Consider the following 5,736-nt stretch of genomic DNA (forward strand, 5'->3'; position numbering starts at 1 on the left):
TATGACACAGTCATGTACAAGTAAAAGCAAAGATTAATAAACACCTGTTTTGTTCTCCCTAAAAATCTAAGGTACCAACATTTATTTTAAAGTATGTCACAATCGCAGCTCCTTTATCTCCTTTAATAAAGAGGATTGTTCCTTAGGTAGTCTGTCCAGGAGAGAGAAATGCAAATTGTTGCTTTGGAATTGAACTCGTTTCCTGCTCTTTGGTCATAATGAATGTAATATTTTTCCTTGGCATGAAAGTTAGAAGTATCAAGCTCCACAGATCAGCTCTTCCTTACTATGTTCCACATGACTGCAGGCCCTTTTCCTTTATCAGTTTTCTTAGAGCATCACTGAACTGTAAATTAGAACTGGCAGTATAATATAGATATCACTGATAGGTGCTCAGAGGAGTTTTGCAGTATGATGAAGAGAGGAAAGTTTAGCATAATCTTTTCCTACTTATTTTTGTACTAAGGCTTATTGTTGGATAAAATTCTGTATTTAGCATACAATGTTATATTTTTTGTGGTCGGTATTTGGTAATTGATGGCTGGTAGTGTTTCATTACAATGAGGCATTCACTCTTTAGCATGCTGAATAAGGTCTTTAATGGATAGGAGAAAAGTTGCTCAATGTGTTGGGTTTTTTTGTTTGATCACCAATCTCATGCATAGTATTAATTATCTGCAACAAAGTAAATTGACTGTTAAATAACCTCAGCAATTCACACAGGAAAATGGTTAGAACAAAAGAGTGACTTCTGCTTAAGGGGTCAGTACTGTAGTACTTCACCTTATAGAATAAAATACAATATTTTGAGTTGTTTAAGATACTGACAGCCATCACAAAACCAGTGTCCTTATAAACAAAGTAATTTTATTCAGTTTTGTCACTCCGTGTACTGTTATACTATAATACAAAGATTATTTTCCCTTCTGCTCGTATAGCAAAAGTAGGAGGAGTGTATTTGCATGTTCCTTGACAATTTTAGATTATAAATCATCCTAGCTGTTAATCATCAGGTGCAATTTTTAAGTCTACGTTTTATGGTATATTCCAAGGATTTCCACTTCTTTTTGAAGTGTATAAACTTCAACTGATATCACAATTTAATACAAGGAACATACTAATAGGATAAGAGACTTTTCCTTCAAACTTGCAACAGTCACTTTATAGTCTGATTGTTAGTTAATGCCAGCACAGCAAATGATAGTCTTTAAAACATACCCCGAACTCTGTTTAACCCTTTCTGCTTGCTGAATTTTTCTTACCACTGAAACACTCTTAAATTATAAAGAGAATTAAATTTCTGAAATCACATAAGAAGCATTTCAGATCCAATCTTGCTAGCTATGCATTGCAAGATACCTTGTAGAATACATTTCTAAATTAAATAAATAATACAGCAGATAAAAAGTCACTGTGGGTGCCTATACAGTAATGCCTATGTGGAACATATGAAATGGTGGGCTCTGAACAGCCTATTACTGCTCTAGTGCAAGACCCTGTGGTCATGACAGGTGACTCCAAGAAAACTTCAGCTTAGTGGCAGTCAAAAAAGGCAAATCAAACATTAGAAGCTATGAGGAGAATAACAGAGAACAAAAAGTAAACATAATTGCACCATTGTATAAAGCCATGATTTTTCCACATCTGGAATACTGTGCAATCATCTATTAGAACTGGAAAAGGCTCACGAAAATGGCATTAATCACCCATTATACGGAACAACATCTCTGTGAAGAAGATTGAATAGGGCTGGGTTTTTTCTAGCCTGGAAGAGAGAGGGCCTAATGGAGGAATGATAAAAGTTGTACTGAAGAACTAGGGGCTGCTGCACTGGGAGTAAGAATCAGAAGGAGGTTCTTCATGCAGCAGTAGCAGATCTGCTGAAGTTCCAGAGGACTTTGTGGGTGCAAGAAGTATGAATCAAAGGGGCGTACTGAGCAAGTCCAAGTATGTGAGATTGGAGGTTACTGGTGAGAAAAATATACATTGTGCTTATGAAATACCCCGAGTTGAAAATAGTTGGTGAGTGGGAAAGTATTGAGAGAGAAGTGTTAAGCTGGCTTGTCCTCTTCAAACACTTTTTGGAATATACCGATGGTTCTTTAGCATCTGCATCCGCTACTGCTTGAGATCGAGGTGGCATCTTGATCTGAACTGGTATAATTGTTCTTAATTAAAATATAAATAGCCAACTAGTGCTGTCCTAAAACAATATCAAGGTATTTCCTAAGAGGTGCTTTTTTTCTTGTGGGAAATAGAGTGTGTTGTGATTGCAGAGCCATGAACCAGAAGGGCAAAGGATCAGGCAGTACAAAGAACAACCTGTCACCCTTTCTCTTAGTATTCTCTATCCTGAAATTGCTGTAGAAATGCGGCAGATGGGGGTCCAGGTGCCACAAAGCCAATACTCCCTCTGCATGAGCTAGGTTTTCCCCAGTCAGACCTCTGCTCAATACTTGTCCATTGTTTCCCCTTCCCCACTCATCTCCTAGTGGCTCTAGTGTGTTGGCATGATACATGCGCACAAATGCACCTATGTATCAGGGGGTTCAAGCAGGAGATGGGAGATCCTGATGTCCCGGAGGTTTCTGTATGCAGAGCATCTCTTGTTTAATGAAGGAAAGAGGAATTAGAGGACAAAAGATACTCTAGAACAGGTAAATGCTGTTTTATTACACAGTGTACCAGCTTTGTAGTCAAAGATCAAATTTTGTTTTCCCAGGTGTCAGGCTGCCACCTGTGTTTGTAAAAGAGTAGATATAACTTTACTGCTTAAAGCATTTACATTCTGCCCCCCCTCCCCCTGACCAGTCACTTCTCCATCCTTATATATGTTTATTATAAACAAAGTCTGATTTCTTTCTTCTGTCCAAGTCATTCTGCCTCTGTACTTCCAGTAAAGTATTACTCTGTATTCTGCCTAATGACAAATGTTACATCCATAGCCATACAGAATTAAGGGCAAAAAGGGAGTTGAGAAGCAAAAGCTTTGGGTTAAAAGACACTCAGATCAGAAAGTGCAGTCTGCTTATACAAGCAGTTTCACAAAAGGCAAGATCATGCAGCCTGACCTGCATAAAATAAGCTATGACCATCACCAAGTAATTTTTGCTATCAACACACTTCTGATTTAACAGATCTCTTCTTTTTAAAAGACAATGATCTACCTGTGATTTAAACAGCAAGTTTTAGACACTTGCTGTCTTGTCTGAAAATACCTTGCTTCAGCTTTATAGGCAATTAATGGCATTACGCTTTTGTTGGTTAAACAAGAGCAGAGCTCTGTAGCCAGGTTGTCCCAGCTATTTGGAATGGGGAGAGAGATACCTTCTTGCTTAGATTCCTTTCCCTGCCAGGTGTTGTCCCACTATCAGCACAGTCTGATCCAGGTAGCCCAGGGTTAAGAGGTTAACAGGAACAAAGTGGCTGCACTGGGCTATCTGGATCGGTGTCTGCAGACAGGCACTTTCCACCCAACCTCAAGTGCATTAGGGCTCTTCCTTCAAAGGGAGAATCAGAAAACAGAAGCCTCAGCTTACCAGCTGGTTCTGACTTCCCCTTCAATCTCTAAAGCCTTCCTTTCAGCCGAAAGCAGATTTTTATCTCTGCCTCATCAAGTTGTTTATGGGGTGCAGCTGCCTGCCAGTTTGCTGGTTTCTTAACCCTGTTTTCCTCAACCCTTTCAGACCGTTTCCTGACCCTGTATGACAAATAATTGAAATAATTTAGGTGTAGACATCAGAATACAAGGTTTCTTGTAGTGGTCTTCCCAAGTGAGTATTTTTCTCTCCTTTGTTGTATCAAAATACAGTGTTATTCCTCCTAGCCACAGCTGTCACAGCAAGAACTCATACTGAACAGGTAACACCCTTTAAGATACAGAATGCAGTATCATTCTTGGTTTTAGATGTATATAAAACTTCGGTCACATTAAAATTCAGATGCTTTGTTTGAGGCTCTTTTCATTAACTGGTACAGATCCCCATGTATATATTACTTACTGTTATTATTTATGACTCCAATAATCCTCGCCACATGTACAGAGTTTTCCGGAAGTTATTTTGTATTTCCATTACAATAGGATGACTTAGGGCTTGCTTTCTGCTGACCCTTGTAAGAAATTTCCAAGACACTCTTTATTAAAACAGGGCATTATACTGCACACTAAGATTCTTGAGCTGGCTAACCAACAGTGTTTTCCACATTTTACATTACAGCACTTTTTTTCCCCTGAGGAGTATTACTGTAGTTTCTGTAGCTTCCTACTGAATCATAAAGCTATTTCGTATGGTTTGTGTAAAATGGAGACTGGGCTGTTGTAACTATATTTCGTTGCTTTCCAAGAGATGGGTCTTTTTTAAATTGTTTTGTGAGAAGCCATCAATAGCTTTTCCAAGCTGGTGAACCAAGAATAAGGTTTTAAGAGAACATAGGTTTTCTTTGCATATAGTTCCTTTGAAACCAGTGGGTTAGAACTTACCTCAAATGCTTTTTATAGACGCTCATATTTAAACTAGATGTCTGTTTTGGTTTCACACCTGAAGGAAAAGTGAAACTGTTAATGTTTGATGAGTGTGTCTCCAGATGTCACAGTACCTTAAAATACTGAATTGTTGTAGGACCTCATCCTAAAATTCATAGCTTCCCAACCGCCTGTTAAGCCGATTTTGTGAGCATATTTTTAATTTCTGAGACAGAGCTTTCAGTGAATGGCCAATGTAACACCATGTAGAATAACACAGCTGGTATTGCTCCATTACATCAAAGATGTTTTGCCGTAATATGGTACTATAGAAACTAATTTTTGTTCTGTGTGACTGTACTGTGCGACCTTAAAGCATAGCAAGCATGTAAGGAAAAGAAATTGACAAAATTAAGAATGTGAGGTTTATTATTAAGGATAATATTTGTTGCACAAGATTCTACAATTATGTGATTGCTACATTACCTTGCAGAACAAAGTTAAGTTCTCAGTTAGGGCTTGCCTGCTGCAGCCAAAGGAACCCAAACGAAAATATGCTGGATTGAGAAACTAACTGGAGTTCACATTCTTCTCTACGGAGTGAGATTTTTGAATAAGTAACTAACTCCATCCTTTCTGGATAAGCGCCGCGTTGTAGTCCACCTGTAACGATCAAGCCAGTTACCTAAGGCAGCCTGTCCTCGGCGACGCAGACGCAGGACTGCATGCGTTTAGAAAACACACTCATTTCCCAGAACACCGCTGCTACGGGCAGCGTTTGCTGCATGGGGGAGTAGGCGACGGCTCCTGCAGATGCGAGGTGCTCTGCGGGAAAGTTCAAAACCTCCTGCGAAAAGCATTGAGTCATTTAACTGAGCAGCAGATAACTATGTCTGTACGCTTCCCCTACACAGGCTGTAAATAGGCTCGTAACACTATTTTTCTCTACTTTTCCCATCTGCGAGGTTGCATGACGGTGCTGTATCAGCAGCCCGGCACCCAGGGCAGTATCCGTTACTGAAGTCCTTCGCCGGGCAGGAGCCGAAGGCGAGAGAGGAAGGTGAATCTGCTGCAAAGCCAGCCGGGGCCGTCTGCCACCCCCCGCCCGGGGTCGGGTCCGCTCCGCTCCGCCATGTTGCGCCCCCCCCCCCCCCCCCCCCAGCGCCTTCCCGCCGACGGAGGGGCGAGACGCGGCTCCGCTCCGCTCCCGGCCCCGGGCCGGCCCTGCGCGCTGCTAGCGGCGGGCCCGCTGCCGGCTGGCCGCCCGCCCGGAG

This window comes from Accipiter gentilis, chromosome 24 (genome assembly GCF_929443795.1).
Source record: "Accipiter gentilis chromosome 24, bAccGen1.1, whole genome shotgun sequence".
Lineage (NCBI taxonomy): Eukaryota > Metazoa > Chordata > Aves > Accipitriformes > Accipitridae > Astur > Astur gentilis.